Genomic DNA, 17,559 nt, shown 5'->3' with positions numbered 1-17,559 from the left:
TCAGATGCAGGGGCGCGGGCTCAGTCCCTAGTTGGGGAACTAAGATCCTACAAGCTGCACAGTGTGGTCAAAAAAAGAGAAAGAAAACAAAAAGGGAAAACAAAACTAGTAACAGTAGTTATTTGTGTGTGTGTGTGTGTTTGTGCATGCCTGTGTGTGTATAGTACTTGTGTAGAAGTGTGACTGCAGATGGTGACTGCAGCCAGGAAATTAAAAGACGCTTACTCCTTGGAAGGAAAGTTATGTCCAACCTGACAACATATTGAAAAGCAGAGACATTACTTTGCCAACAAAGGTCCGTATAGTCAAGGCTATGGTTTTTCCTGTGGTCATGTATGGATGTGAGAGTTGGACTGTGAAGAAGGCTGAGCGCCGAAGAATTGATGCTTTTGAATTGTGGTGTTGGAGAAGACTCTTGAGAGTCCCTTGGACTGCAAAGAGATCCAACCAGTCCATCATAAAGGAGATCAGCCCTGGGATTTCTTTGGAAGGAATGATGCTAAAGCTGAAACTCCAGTACTTTGGCCACCTCATGAGAAGAGTTAACTCATTGGAAAAGACTCTGATGCTGGGAGGGATAGGGGGCAGGAGGAAAAGGGGATGACAGAGAATGAGATGGCTGGATGGCATCACTGACTCGATGGACGTGAGTCTGAGTGAACTCCGGGAGTTGGTGATGGACAGGGAGGCCTGGCGTGCTGCGATTCATGGGGTCGCAAAGAGTCAGAGACGACTGAGTGACTGCACTGAACTGAACTGAGGAGTGTGACTTGCAAAAAGAACAGGCGTAGAGAGAGTGCCTCTTCACTGTAGGCATACACGAGGAGTTTCATGGCATATGAACCACTTGGGGATGCTGTGAAATTCAGGTTCTGATTCAGTCAGTCTGGAATGTGGCCTGAGATGCTGCATTTCCAACAAGCTCCCAGGCAATGCCTGTGCTGCTGTTCTATGGACCACACTTGCCTACAACGACAGAAATTTGTATGTGACCTTATACTGAGTGGTATTGAAGCGTTAATACTCCTTTGGCTGGTGTGGTAATGACATAATGCTTCCAGAGAACCTACAAAGATGTGCAATACAGGTTAAAAGACGTGAGTCTGGGACTTTTTAAAATACTTCGGAAATAAGAGGCACAAACAGCTACAAGAGGATAGATGAAGCATGTCTTGCAAAATCCCGATCTTTACTGAATCTGGGTTCTGGGTGTGATGGAGTTCATTATACTATTCTCCACTTTTGTAGGTTTGAAATTTTTCTTGATAAAATATTTTAAATTGTGTGCAATTTCTGTTTCCTACAAAAATAGCCCTCCTTAAGAAAGTGTTAGTCACTCAGTCGTGTCCAACTCTTTTCGACCCCATGGACTGTAGCCCACCAGGCTCCCCTGTCCATGAAATTCTCTGAGGAAGAATACTTAGAGATGTATTGGTAGGTTGCCATTTCCTCCTCCAGGGGATCTTCCTGACCCAGGGATCAAACCCAGGTCTCCTGAATTGCAGGCAGATTCTTGACCATCTGAGCCACCTTCAGTACTGAGTTGATCCTATTGCAAAATCTAAATTAAAACCTGGTCTTCATTTTACTCGATTTTCAAGAAGCCTTGGCACATTTGACCACTTCAACTTTCTCAAAACATTTCTCCTCTGGTTTGCTGACACCACTCAGGTATTCTTGGGCTTCCCTTGTGGCTCAGCTGGTAAAGAATCCGCCTGCCATGTGGGAGACCTGGGTTCGATCCCTGGGTTGGGAAGATCCCCTGGAGAAGGGAAAGGCTAACCACGCCAGTATTCTGGCTTGGAGAAAGAGTCAGACAAGACTGAGTGATTTTCACTTTCGTTCTATCTTCTTATGGTGGAACAAGGGAGCACTCAGGAAAGGGTCTTGCTGTTGGAAGAATCTGAAAGCACATTTCTTAGCTTCCAGCTAAGATGTGTTTAGGACACACTTTGTGAAGATGAGCACGATGGAACATGTGACAGTCCCGGGTTATCGTCCCAGGGTGCATCTCTTTAGAATTTTCGTTTCTTAGTCACTGGAAGGGTATCTCACGTTTTCTGTTTGTTCTGCAGACCGCATGTCAGTGGGAGCAGAGACACAGATATAGTACCCCCAGTTCTCCCCTGGAGAGTTAGCAGGAGCCTGTCAAATGTGCCAAAGGGCTTCTTGGAGGTGATGACGGGACAGTTGGGAAAAGGTAGGTGATCTGCTTAATGGATTGAGGCCTGTGAAAACTAGACCTCAGATCTTCAGGTCTCAGGCTGCTGAGAGGATGTAGAAAGCTTCTAATGAGAATGCTTCACTTTTGAAATTCAGAAAGGTAAATTTCCCAAGGGACTGTAAAATGACTCACGTCTCCTATATTGATATTTTTCTCTGCGAAATAAATGTCTTTTTGCATTATTTAAATAGCACATAATTAAGTACTGAGGGCTCTCCATTCCTTGTAACCAAAGCACAGCCAGCGAGGTATGGAGGCCTAGAGGCCTGGGGAGAGGCATCGTCTCTTTGAGCGGAGAGAGAGGAAAAAACAATAGGGAGAGAGACAGACAGAGACCAGGGGCAGGAGGAAGAGAAAGGAAGTGTTTAACATTCAGAATTTGTCCACCGCCGATAATTTATTGGAACTCATCTGTAACAAGGCCTGGCACTGATTTATAAGTTGATTTGAAAAATAAATAAAAGTGATAGAAACCTGCATTTGGTTTTAATGATAGACTGTTGCAGCGTGAAAAGTAAGGATATGAAACATTGCAAGGAAATTAGATAGTGTGCCCTGAAGACAATTGCAGCCACCAGCCCATTAATTGTTAGATATTTATTATTAAAAATTTCTTTTCATGAGTGACTGCAGAATATTTGTGCTACTCAAGCTGTTGAGTTCTGACATGAATGAAGTGTGGGGAGCTCATTTGCTTGTGTGTGCGTGTGTGCACATGTGTAACCAACAAGGAAACTGGCCAAACTGGGTGGTCGATCTTCACGGCGAAAACACAAACAGAGGGGCTGCTTTTTAAACAATGCAGAACAGAGCAGGGGACGCTGGAGCACTTGCCTTTCCTGAAGCTGCTGCCACCATCAGCAGCATCCTCAACATCACTGTTGTCAGCCTCAGCATCAGCAGCATCACCAGCCTCAGCATCACCAGCATCACCAGCCTCAGCATCAGCAGCATCACCAGCCTCAGCATCAGCAGTATCACCAGCCTCAGCATCACCAGCATCACCAGCCTCAGCATCACCACCATCACTCTCATCATCACCAGCCTCAGCGTCACCACCATCACCACCATCATCATCCCAATTATCATTTTTAACCCTGGTAGAAACCCAGGTATACACACAAATTAGACCTCTCCAACTCAGAAAATGTAATTCTAAAGTCACTGGCAATAGTACCCCAAGAGGACTCAACCTATGAATATAAAAAACCATTTTGCTATCTCAGCAGCATTTACCTTATAATGTTTTATTTTCATCTGAGCAGAATCAGAAGGATTGCTACTTGAACATGTCAGGGTTTACATGATTATACACAATGGGGGAACTGAAAACAATCATAGTCTTACCCTCCAAGTTACAAGGCGTCTGAAACTGCTGTCTTTAAAAACGTAGCTAACGTTTGTTTTCTCATTGAGAAAAAAAAGAGAGCAGGTCTTTGATTAACTGGAAATTACTCATCATTATAGACTAATATCGTAATGCTTTTCACTCCCTCTTTTATTCATATTTAAAATTTTGTGTTTGTAATTATCATTTGCCTGATATTTTTAGGAAAAGAATATGTTTGGACAGATTTCCATTTATCTTAGACATGTGATTAACTGACCCTGATACATTTTCTTTTTAAATCAGAAGGCATTTTATAGCCAGTCTTAACTCATGATTCATTCTAGGGATGTTTTCAGTTTAATTTTTCTACTCTACAATGAGGAAGCACATGGAGAGATAATTTACAGTAGAGAAAGTTGACATAGCAAAGATATCATGGTTTATGCAAATGCTATGTTTAAAAAATAGCTGTGATGAGTTGTAATGCCAATAATAAATTTAATTTGCCGTTATTTAATATCTAATAAAAATATGGTTCAAAAAATACTGCCCAGGTGGCCCATATACTCCAATGTCAAGCTTTGCCATCCAGTGACTGCCAGATGCCATTGCTGCACACTTTGTTTTACTGATGGCTCTTGTCTGCTGCTGCTGCTAAGTCGCTTCAGTCATGTCCGACTCTGTGCGACCCCATAGACAGCAGCCCACCAGGCTCCCCTGTCCCTGGGATTCTCCAGGCAAGAACACTGGAGTGGGTTACCATTTCCTTCTCCAATGCATGACAGTGAAAAGTGAAAGTGAAGTCGCTCAGTCGTGTCCAACTCTTAGCAACTCCATGGACTGCAGGCTCTTGTCTAGAGTGTTCCAATTTCTTGAGTCAACCACTGAAGACTCAAGCACATGCTGGATTCAGACTTTGGCTAGATCGTAGGCTTCCTGAGGATAGACTGTGTATTTCCTTATTTGTGACTTCAGAGCTCAGCCTCGTGTCTGCTGCTGATGGACTGATGAAGATCTCTCAGCCTACAGGCTTCATTTTGATGAGTTTGAGATATGCAATCAATAATCACTTGTTGCTTCCCATCCCTTGTCCTCCCCGCAGTGAGGAGGTTATTACACAAATGTTGCCCGCTTGGTCGAGAACCAGGCTTACATCCTGGAGTGAATGCTGTTGTTGGGTTCAGTCTCTAAGTTGTGTCTGACTCTTTGTGACCCCATGGACTGCAGCATGCCAGGCTTCCTTGTCCTTCACCATTTTCTGGAGTTTGCTCAGATTCATGTCCACTGAGTTGGTGATGCCATTCAACCATCTCATCTTCTCCTTTTGTCTTCAATATTTCCCAACATCAGGGTCTTTTCCAATGTGTTGTCTTCAGACTGTGAAGGAGTAAATGTCTGTAGTTGAAGCTGTCCAGTGTGGTCTCGGTTAGGGAAACTAATTCACGGTCTTTCCTGGTTTTATCTCAAGCAGTTTCTCCTCCAGTGTGCTGAGGAGGAGATTGGCCCCTGGCCCCACCCCTGCACAACTACCTTGGTGGATTTTTATTAATTGTTCATATGCTAATATACATGACATATGTCTTCAAGCATGCGCTCTGATTCTGGAGACTGGGCAAACTCCAGACAGTGCCCATCTTATTTTCTTGTCAATACCACCTAATCAATATATACTTATTGATTGATTGGTTGTAGGAAGAATGCATTTCAGGACTTCATATTCTCTGCCAAGTGTGTTAGATGTGTGTGCATGCTAAGTCCCTTCAGTCACGTCTGACTCTGTGCAACCCTATGCACTATAACCCGCCAGGCTCCTCTGTCCATGGGATCCTCCAGGCAGGAATACTGGGGTGGGTTGCCATACCTTCCTCCAGGGGATCTTCCTGATTCAGAGACTGAACCTGTGTCTTTTGTGTCTCCTGCATTGGGAGGCATATTTTTTTTACCACCATCACCACCCGGTTGTTGGTTGTGTTAGGTAGCCCAACAATAATTTTTCTCCTTAGATAAGCAAAGCAGGTTTCACTGTAAGCCTGCATTAGGCATATAGTGGTGCTAAGGCTCATGGTTTAATACGGATGTTTGTAAATTCCATTTGGGGGATCCCAAACTGTGGCAACAAGTGAACCTTAAAGTCTTGCCTTTAGATTTGCTTTGAAAATGTTGAACTGCTTATTTTATTTGATCTCTCAGCCCCCTTCCATCCCAGTGGGGTAAGCAAAGATTCTGTTTTTCCTATTTGAAAGATTAAAAAATGAGGTTCAGAAAAGCCCTTAAACAGCTAGAAAAGCACATAGGAAGCTCCTGGGACACTGACCACTAAATTGGCAACCCACTCCAATATGCTTGTCTGGAAAATTCCATGGACAGAGGAACCTGGTAGCCTACAGTCCATGGCGTTGCAAATAGTCAGCCACGACTGAGCACTCATGCACACACAGGTCCTGTGATGAAATCACCCCTGAGTAGTTTTCATAGGAGGAACACTTTTTTCTCTTACATTTCTCTTCACCCCTTAACAAAAGTCCCCACTGCAACATGCGTGTGAACAAGCCAGAAACTTTTTCAGCTCTCTATGCCACAACTTCTTAGCTTTAAAACCAAAACTTGAATGTAATCTCCGTAGAATTTCTCTGGGGAGAAATGACGGACTTCATTTCCTATGCTCTTCCTTGTAGTCACTCTGAGTCTTGGGAATTACCTTGTCCATGTATTTTCATTCAGAATGAGTGCTTTAATATATTTCTTTAATCATCTGTTGCATCCGAGAATATTGTTTCATGCATATTAAAGACTTGGGCATGTAATAGACCAGGGCTCTGACTAATAAAAGCACTCAAAGCATGTCACCAGTTCTTATTGCTTTTCTTGGCTTCAGGATAGATGTGTTTTATTTGGCAAATCAAAATAATAATAATGAAAACAATAATGATGATAATCATGCTTATATTAAACAAAAGGAATCATTTTATTTTGTAAGAGTGCTATGGCCTTGTATAGATCATTATTCTTTTGAAGCGATTGACCTTCCATCATATTTTCAGAGTGGGAATCAAGCAATGAGTATTAGGAACCTCCTATGGCTATATAGAGAGGCTTCTCAGGTGCTACAGTGGTAAAGAATCTGCCTGCCAATGCAGGAGATGCAAGAGACATGGATTTGATCCCTGGGTCAGAAAGATTCCTTGGAGAAGGAAATGGAAACCCACTTCAGTATTCTTGCCTGCAAAATTCCATGGACAGAGGAGCTTAGAGGGGTACACGACTGAGCATGCGCACACACACACACACACACACACACCCCTCTACTAGAAGTAGAAAGTCTTCTAGTCTGGTTTGTGCCTATGGGACTTTCACAAAATAAATAGTTAAATGTACAAACCACATGCTCTACGAAAATAGAGAAGGGAAAGTGTTTCCCAGGGGATGAGGTTTAAGTGTGATTTTGGGGAGAGGAGAAAGAGCAAGATGACTGAGCAAAGGGAGAAGGGGATTTGGGGCAAGGGATGAGAATTTAAAGATAAACACAAAGTTGGAATCACTGAATAAACGTTTACTAGGTGAGGCGGCCCCAGGACCATGAAAGATGGGGTCCTGGTTCTAGGCTTATGAGTAGAGAAGACCCTCGGAGGTGTTGGAGGCAGAGTGGGAAGTACCATGTTGGGTCTGAGCCAGGGATGCTCCCTGAGCTCAGAGGAGGCTGCACCACACAGCTGGGGGAGAAACGAGAGGACATAGAAACCTTTCTCAGAGTTGGCAATGGCCAAGAAGAAACTTAAGGCATGAAGGAATTAGCCAGAGGAAGGATATTCCAGGCAGATGGAATCGTTTGGTGAGAGCAGGAGGAAAGAGAGAAGAGAGAGCTCATCATGTGTCTTAGTTTGGCTGGAGGGGGCATGTGTGCCAGGAGAATAAATAGGCTGGGGGACCAGGGAGATTATAGTAAAGAATCCTGACTTTACCCTGAGAGCAGTCAGAACAAGTGCCATATTGGTAGAACAGCTGGAAGAAAGAAGGTCTGATTAGCGCACAGAATTCTGCAGAGGTTAAAAAAAAAAAAAAAGAAGGAAGAAAGAGCGTGGAAAGGGAATGAGAAGGAAGACTTCACTGTCTTTCAAGAGATCAGGATTAGAGCCAGGAGGTTGCGTGGTCACTGCAGGTTCATGTTCTTGCTCTGGCGTTTATTTCTGAGACCCATTTGCTGTGACTTTCATGCATGTGATAACACACAGTCAAAATAATCAGACCAGGTTGTGTGAACAGGGGCCATCAACGTTGTGCGGTCTGATTTAGCTAACGTCATCTAATGACAACAGGTGGAAGATTAGTGTTGTGCCCTCCATAATCTCAGTGAGTGCCAGTCTTTCTCGAATCATGTTTTGTCCCAGTTTCTGATGTGTTGAAACTCCTCGTAGGAAAGGACATGTGCTACAGTGGCTCTGAACATCACGGATGGTATGTATTTCTTTCTTTATTCTTAATTCCTATTTGTAGATTCAAAAATCTTTGGGAGCAGGTTTACCTGGTGGTGGTTTAGTTGCTAAGTTATGTCTGACTCTTGAAACCCCACAGAGTCCGCCAGGTTCCTCTGTCCATGGGATTTCCCAGGCAAGAATAGGAGAGTGGGTTGTCATTTCCTCTCCGGGGGATCTTCCCGACCCAGAGATGGAACCTGGTCTCCTGCATTCCAGCCAGATTCTTTACTGACTGAGGGCAGACATAGTCTTCTTTCCTTGATCTCAGTCAATCAAGTACATTTGAATTGTCTTTTAACATTCAGATAATGGAAAATTGAAAAGTACAAGAGAGACTAATAATGGAGTGTTTCACCATGATCCTTTAGTAGGATTCTGAAAATAAATTCACACAATCTTGCTATTCAGTTTACCAGCCAGTAAAATGTCCTTAACAGCTTTCCTACACAAATGCCCTGGGGATGGATGATGCAACTAATGGCAAATTTCTGTATGACTTCAGGATTTATCGCTGAAAAAGGAATGTACTGTGATTCAGAGTCTTCTGGAGTAAGTGACTATTGTCAGTATGTATCCGCCTGTAATTTAGAAGTGGGGTCTTGATATGAGATGAGAGAGGTAGTATAGCTCTATAGTCCAACAGGCTTATGCAACAGACAGAAAAGAGCATTTTCAAGGAATATTAAAGGATCAAGGTTAAAAGAAAATTAAACTGCTAAAAGTTTGGTGTAATGAAAATATAGGGTTTTATAAAACATAGAGGCCAATTTGAAGGAACTCTGAGATGTAATCTGGGAACTGCTGTAAACTGAGAAGCCATGAAAAAGAAGAAAACCCCCCCCATAGGTCAGGATTCAAGTCAATGGCCTTATTTCCATGGCCCTGTTATGTAGTCAGTTCATTTATTTAAAAGTAATTGAATTTTAATTACCCCAGTACTGTTTCTGCAATGCTCACGTTAAAAAGGACAGACTAAATTTCAACTGTGTTGAGAACAGAATGTTTTCTTTAAAAGCATCAGTTTTATTTAGCAAATGCAGTTCTTCATTTATTAGAGAATTCAAAATAGGTACACTTCTATGGGACATGTGTCATCACAGAATGACACAGTATATGGCTAAAATTTGTACTTTTTAGGACATGCATGACATCCAAATATGGCAGATGTCAATCAAATTGCATGCCTTACTCAATTTTTTTCTCAAAGGATCATGTCCCATAGGCACCATCAGTCAATATTAAGAGATGGTCACATCGACTGATTAGAGCCCGTCTCGTAATCTGACCTGAGAACTGCTTAGTCTGGCATTGATTTGAGCTCTGGTATCGTGCGGATGTAGTGCCTGGATCTCCTTGAGGGATTTTCTTGGGAGGGCCTGAGAAAGCTGCTCCGCAGGAAGAAAACCACACACACACACAGAGAAGCCGGAAACAGCCATGTGGGCAGAAGGGACGGAGGAACTGCCTGGGATCCTGGTGACTTCCTTTATCCTTCTCCCGTCCAGTGGGAGGCCAGTTTGCATTTCCTGCTCTCGGGTTCTTCTAAGAGATATCGCGATGCCCTGGTAATAAATCCACTCCCACACTCTTGACAGACTATTTAAAGATGACTTTTTAGCACTTGTACTCACCAATCCCTCTATCATCAAACTTTATCTTGGCGAACCAATCTAGAATTAACCACATTTTTATTATTTTTTCAGCCAGTGTCCCCTTGTTTGCTCCTCCCCTAAGCAATTGTATATAAGTTGTTTAAATACTGTGCTAATCTGGCCAAGCATGGCCATACACTGGATTTTAAGGAGCTTCTAAGCCCAATTAGTGCTTTCCAGGTGGCTCAGGTGGTAAAGAATCAGCCTGCCATTGCAGGAGATGCAGAAGACGTGGGTTCCACCCCTGGGGAAGATCCCCTGGAGAACCCACTCCAGTATTCTTGCCTGCAGAGTCAGACACGACTGAGCACAAACACACACACAAACGCAGGTAGTAAATTTGGTACAATTTCCAACAAACATATACCATCGGTTAAAAAGAAGCGGTTAGGTTTCAGAAAAGACGTATCATTGCAAATCTATCATTTGGAAATCCAACAGAAGATGCCCAATGAGTGTAAGTTAGTGTCAGTATGGGAAATGAATGATGTTCTTACCATGTCTGTCTTATCTATGAAATCATTTACATCCACAAATGCTTTATGATTGATTCCTAAACCTCTCCAAGGTTAGAATTACCTGGGAATGCTTTGCAAACATTAATTCCTAGGTCTGTCCCAAAACTATAGAGTAAGAACGTAAGGGACATGTGGTCTGGAAATCTGTGTATTTATAGCTCTGTAGGTGATTCTAAGGCTCAGCCAGCTTTGAGGATCACTGTTCTAGAATACATATAATGTCTAGGGAGAAGCTTGCCATTGAAAATAAAACACCAATCAATACAGAAAAAAATCAATTATATTTCTAGATATCAGCATGGAACAATTGGAAACTGAAATTTTAAAAAGTGTAGTTCATAAGAGCACCCAAAACATTAAATACTTGGGTATAAATCTACTGACAAGTGCAAGATATATATATTCTGAAAGTTATCAAATACTCACAAAAGAAATCAAAGATCTAAATATATGAAAATAAATACAATATTTATAGACTGGAAAATTTAATATGGTTAAGATGTCAATTCTTCTAAATGGATCTGTTGTTCCTACCGAATACCAATTGAATCCTAGCAGCAACTGTAAGTTTCAGATGTGCATGTGTGCTAAGTCGATTCAGTTGTGTTCGATTCTCCAGGCAAGAACACTGGAGTGGGTTGCCATGCCCTCCTCCAGGGGATCTTCTCCACCCAGGGACTGAACCACTGTCTCCTTTATCTCCTGCAATTCTTTTTATTCTCTTTGCTTATCTCTTTTATTACAAATTAGTGTATATACGTTGATCCCAGTCCCCTAACTTATCCCACCTTCCCTTTCCCACCTTGGGTTCATATGTTTGTTCTTTATGTCTGTGTCTCTAGTTTTGAATTTTTTGTCAGCTGTAGAATTTTTTTGCAAGAACCAGGTTGAATTCCTACTCCCATAATGTACCGTGAATACATCGTGGGTCAACCCAAGCCATAGGTGGGAAAAAGGTCCTTGAGAATAAATGAGGGTCTAGACACACCCAGAAATGCCAAAGAGGGTCACTTGGTTGTCTAGAACCAAGTTGCGACCAGCTGTAGTGTCCCTTAACCACATTCTCAACATTTGATGAAAAATAATGTTCCATCATGGAAAGATAAGGAGTCCACATGGGATAAGACCAAAGTTAAAAGAGAAATTTCTGTTTAATGGATGAAAGCAAGATGTTTTGGCCGACTTTTTTCTTTTAATGGTAAACAAAAAGAGGAGTTGATGTTAGAAGCAGAGTGAATTGTGTGACCCATGGTTTGGAAGAGTTTAGCCAGCTGAAACCTTAAGAAAATAAATGCTTTGAGAGTGCTTTCCAGTTTTTTGCTTCCTGTCATCATAGCTCCTTTTTTAAAATGTATTTTTTAATTGGAGGAAAATTGCTTTACAATGTTGTGATGCTTTCTGCCATACAGCAATACAAATCAGCCATAATTATATCACCTCAATCTTGAGCCTACTCATTCTTATCAGATGTGTCGGTACTATAACTGTTTTAAGATTTTGAAAGTATATTTCTGAGGGTAATAGAGTGATCAGAAAAGATCTTATGGTGAATATATAATGGCTTTCTTCTTCTTTGCTTTAGTGAAATGCTTGAAAGCCTACTCTTTGTGCTGAAAGGATGATTTGCTATTTTAAAACTATTATAGACTCAGCGAGATGGAGTTTGTGCGTGCATTTTAAATAACCAGGGCCGACTCCCATGGGACGAGGGTGGTGGGTAAAATGCATGATTCATGATAAGAAGCTGCTGCCTTGAAATCACTTCTTACCATAACACTGGCCACTTCATTAGAGTGGTAATTAGAAAGAAAGAAGGAAGGAAGGGAAAAAACAGACAAGGCCATTTGAGGGGGAAATTAGCCCTTAATTTCCAAGACTGTTTTATTTTAATGAATGCAACCCTGGCAGGATTTGGTACTTAAACTGCAAACTGAAGAATGATAAGGCTAGTGTTTTAGATCTGTCTTCTAAATGGAAAACGCTTAATGAAGAATGTGATGAAAACGTATCTAATGAGTGAATTCATCCCTACAGTCAAATATAGTGTCTTTGAAGAAGGATTTAAGAAATAGATGTATGTAGGTAGGCATGTGTGTGTAAGTCACATCCATTTAATCAGTTGCTACTGTCATTAAGCAAAGGAGGACTCTTTCGGCATGCATCCTTAGCTTGCTAAAGGTACTGGTAGGTCCAACCTTGTGTGTTTCTTTCGGCTGTGCTGTGTGGCGTGCGGGATCTTCTCCACAACCGCTGCTTTGGGAGCACAAGGTCCTAACCACTGGACCACCACGGAACTCCTAGATCAAGTCTTAAGACATTTCATTTGACTTCTTTACTGACAGGTGTCAACGTCAAGACAGTCCTGAGATTTTATCATTTTGTGCTGCTTAGCAGAGAGATTGCAGAGAAACATTCTATCAATTAGAATATAGTTAGAAACTAGAGAAAAATGATTACTTACCTTTATGAATCTTCTCTGAATGTATGTACAAAATATATTCTTAACAGTTAGGATACGTATTGATAGTAATGGACATTTTCAGAAGGTACCAAAAAAATCAGTCCCCAAATGGTCATACTCTGTTGAGTCAGAGATGAAACCCAATATACACTTGGTGGCTCAGATGGTAAAGTCTGCCTGCAATGCAGGAGACCCGGGTTCAATCCCTGGGTCAGGAAGATCCCCTGGAGAAAGAAATGGCTACCCACTCCAGCATTCTTGCCCGGAGAATTCTGTGGACAGAGGAGCCTGGCGGGCTACAGTCCATGGAGTTGCAGAGTTGGGCACGAGTGAGGGACTAACACTTCTTCTACACACTTGGTCGTTCATTCCTTTCACTGTAACTGGCATTAGGAGGGGAAAAGAAAAAGAGAGGGCAGTGAGACCTGAAGGAAATCCATAGACCTTCAGACTGCGAGGTCTCATTCTATCATTCTCTATCGTGAATAATTATCCACGTTTTACTTATTTCATCTATTTAAATCTTATCAATCATGTCAAACTGATTAAAACGGTCTAATTAATTATGTTTTAGAAATTTTGGGGGGTATCATAGGATTAAGGCATTTAATAAAACACGTTTTGTGATTAAAGTCTCCGAAGAATCCCATAGTGTTAAGCCCTACTTCCTGAGCCCTCTGTAATATATACAGTTCATTCTGAAGCAGTGGTAAATCATTGCAGTGAATGTTTTCTTCATAATGTCACTGCAAAATAGCATAAAGAGTATTCTAACTACATGCCATGAAATTAAAACAACAGACCATGACTGGTAGGAAATTATGGGTTTATCTTAACTTTTGTGAAGATTTAAAAAAAGCAATGTTTATGGAAAAAGTAATGAATATTAAATCTTTCATACACCTGCCATGATTAAAGAATTCTTTTCACTTATAACAGCAGTGACTTTGCAACATGGTAAGATTTCCATTCGGTTTGAACAAAGAGACCCAGACAAGTTAAATAGGCTCAGGCCACAGAGAACAGTGAGTCTGAAAAGCAAGCAGAAGTCTATCGGGTAAAAAGTATTCAAATAATTCCAGGTGTCCTGATATTGAAAACATCCCGAGTCTGTAGCTAAGACCTCCGCACTGGCGTGTGGTCCATGGACCAGCATAACCAACGCCTCGTTGGTAAAATTTCAGGCCCCAAGCTAATCTTACTGAATTAAAATCCTGTTTTCAAAGAAGATGCTCAGGTGATTCATCTGCATGCTCAAGTTTTATAAGAGCTACCATTGTGGGGAATTATCAATTATCATTCAAGGCTAGCAAGATCTTCCTGGAAGGAAATCAACATAAGTTTATATATTTTTATGTAGACATTACAGCAAATCTTCTCTAGAATGGGTGTACCTTAAGAGGTTCTTTATGTGTGGAATCTAAAAAGAAATGATACAAATGAACTTCCAAAACAGAAGGAGACTCAGATTTAGAGAATGAGCTTAAGGTTGCAGTGGGCAGAAGGATGAGGGGAAGGGGAGTTTGGGATGGACATGTTCACTCTGCTGTATTTAAAACGGATAACCAACAAGATCTACTGTGTAGCACATGGAACTCAGCTCAATGTTATGTGGCAGTCTGGATGGGAGGGGAGTCTGGCGGAGAATGGATACATGTATGTATGTGTGGCTGGGGCTTCCCTGGTGGCTCAGACGGTAAAGCATCCGCCGGCAATGCAGGAGACCCGGGTTCAGTCCCTGGGTTGGGAAGAAAGCCTGGAGAAGGAAATGGTTACCCATCCCAGCATTTTGCCTGGAGAATTTCATAGACAAAGGAGCCTGCTGAGCTGCAGTCCACGGGGTCGGACACCACCGAGCGACCAACACCTTCACTTTGTCACTTTCACAAGTATGACCGAGTCCCTCTGCTGTTCACCTGAGACTATCACAACATTGTTAGTCGGCTACACCCCAAAATAAAATACACAGTGTTTTCCTAAAAAAATGAGGGCTGTATTTGATTCTTTTTGTGCATGAAAAAAGTGAAAGTGAAAGTTGCTCAATCATGTACGACTCTTTGCAACCCCATGGACTAAACAGTCCACGGAATTCTCCAGGCCAGAATACTGGAGTGGCTAGCCTATCCCTTCTCCAGCGGATCTTCCTGACCCAGGAATCGAACCGGGGTCTCCTGCATTGCAGGCAAATTATTTACCAACTGAGCTATTTTTTGTGTGTGCATGCTCAGCATCTAATATAATGCTTGGCTCACATTTGGTTCCGTGAGAGTGAATGAACGAATGCTGTTAAAATAAAAATAGAGCAGCCAAGGGATTTCCTTGGTGGTTTCCAGTGGTTATGACTCCGTGCTTCCACTACAGGGGGCACAGGTTCAATCCCTGGTCAGGGAACTAAGATCCCTAAGATCACTCTGAGGTGTGGCCAAAAAAAAAAAAAAAAAAATAGAGCAGTCAAGTCAGTGATGTTACAGCATTTGTTACAAAGGTTAGGATGGTTGGTTCAATGGACAAGTATTGATACAAGGACATCCCATGGGCATACGAGAAAAGCAGAATGTGTACAAATGAGACAGTTTTGCTCAGATGAATAAGGGAAACAGACTGTTATTTAATTACTTAGGAAGGAAGCACACAAGTTTTGAGCATCACTCTGCTTCACCTGATAATTTGAAAACCATGTCATTTAAAGAGCAGTTGTGACGCCAGGATGCATAAATATTTTCATCATGCCAAGTCATACTGTTGGTTCATAATCTAAGTCAAATTTGACTAGAATTCTGTGTTCTTTGACCAAGGAAAATCTAGAATATAAAATGGGTTAAAGATAAAAATCAGTACAGGAGGGAGTTCAAACCTGGTTCTCTGTGGCAACCAAGAGGGAGCAGACATATGTATACTTAAAGCTGATTCATCTTGACGTATGGTAGAAACTAACACATTATTTTAAAGTGATTATCCTCCAGTGGGAAAAAAAAGACACACACAAAATCACTGTAGGAAATTAAGAGACTTAGATAACAGTCCAGCGAATGCCAGAAGTTATTTTAAAACATCTGTTAAGCCTGAAACCTGCAGGGTAGTCCTATCTATCTGCAGCAGGGTAAGTGTCACAGGTTAGGGCCACGGTCCCCTCAAGACTGCCCTTGTTTCAGAACCAGCTGCAAGCCCTGAGGACCCCAGGCCACCAAGCGGTAATAAATGTGGGGTGTCCCCACTTCCCCCTCAGGTTCCACACTTTGCTAGAACAACTCACAGATTCCGGGAAGCACCGTAATTCCACTGCATTTTATCACATGTGTGCTGTTCTGCGCTCAGTCGTGTCCGACCCTTTGTGACCCCAAGGCTTGTAGCCCGCCAGGCCCCTCCATGGGATACTCCAGGTAAGAATACTGGAGTGAGCAGCCATGCACTCTTCCAGGGCAATCTTCCCAACCCAAGGATTGAATCTGAGTCTCTTATGTCTCTTGCATAGGCAGGCGGATTCTTTACCACTAGCACCACTTAATCATAAAGGGTACAAAATCAGGAACAGACAAAAGAGACCCGTGGAGTGAGGTCTGGCAGGATTACAAACACTAAGCTTCAGTGTCTACAGGAGCATCACCCTCCTGGCACATCCATGGGTACCTCCAACCAGGAAGCAATCCCAAGCCTCAGTGTCTAGGGGTTCTACTGGGTCTCATTACATAGCCACGATTTGTTGAATCACTGACCATACAATTGAACTCAATCTCCAAACCTCTTACTTTCCACAAAATTGAGCTGATGTCCTGAGGCTCAAAACCCCGAATTGCAGTCACATGGTTCGCCTTTCCAGCATGGCCAGCCCCCACCCTGGAAGCACCACGACTGGACCGCCAGGGAATTCCCGTAGTTAGTACTTTAAATTCCCTTACTGTTAATTTTTGGTAGTGAGGCTATATATCTGAAAGATCACGTTTTAAGTCTGGCACAAAGTACACATTCAAATGTTGATTTCCTTTCCTATAGAAATTAGTATTTTACACTACTACTATTCCATGGATACAAGTAAGTGAGATAAAGTTTAAGTCCTTCTGATGGCAGGTCAAAAAAGATGGGAATAGAGTTAGCCTGACAAACTGACTTTTAAATAAAATGCTATACTGTTTAAAATTGGGGGTAGGGTGGGTGGGATGGGGAGTTTGTAACAGGCAGACAGTAAAAAAAAATTAGAGAAGTATGGGGATAAAAGGATGGATAAGTTAAAACTAGTATTTCATCAAGGATTTAGAAAAATGTTTTTTTTTTTTTTTAAAGCACAAATCCTTATTGTCTTAGAATTTAAGGCAGTAGTATAAAAAGCAACAAATTAACTTTTCCCTTTAAAATATGAAAAGTTTCAAAATGATTACCATTTGGGGAAAAAGAGACCCACATTATTTTATTTAACATATGATACATAAGCCAACTCATTGGAAAAGACCTTGATGCTGGGAAAGATTGAAGGCAGGAGGAGAAGGGGATGACAGAGGATGAGACGGCTGGATGGCATCACCGACTTGACGGACGTGAGTTTGAGCAAGCTCCAGGAGTTGGTGGTGGACAGGGAAGCCTGGCATGCTCCAGTCCATGGGGTCGCAGAGTTGAACATGATTGAGCGACTGAACTGAACTGAGGGAAGCCTGGCGTGTTGCAGTCCACGGGGTCACAAAGAGTCAAATGCGACTGAGCAATTGAACATGAAAACCAGGCAGAATTTCTTGGGCTAGATCCTTAATTATCATGGGTTCTGTTGTACCCATGTATGCACATAACAGGTTAAGGTCACCATCAGAATATGATGTAATTTTAAAAATGAAATTAAATATTCCAAGTATACTATACTCACAAAATGTAAATGATATTACTAAAAGCGTGGATATCAAGCTGTTTTAGCCAGTA

The sequence above is a fragment of the Bos javanicus genome, chromosome 23 (genome assembly GCF_032452875.1).
Source record: "Bos javanicus breed banteng chromosome 23, ARS-OSU_banteng_1.0, whole genome shotgun sequence".
In the NCBI taxonomy this organism is placed as follows: Eukaryota; Metazoa; Chordata; class Mammalia; order Artiodactyla; family Bovidae; genus Bos; species Bos javanicus.
Note: the sequence above shows the minus strand (reverse complement) of the source record.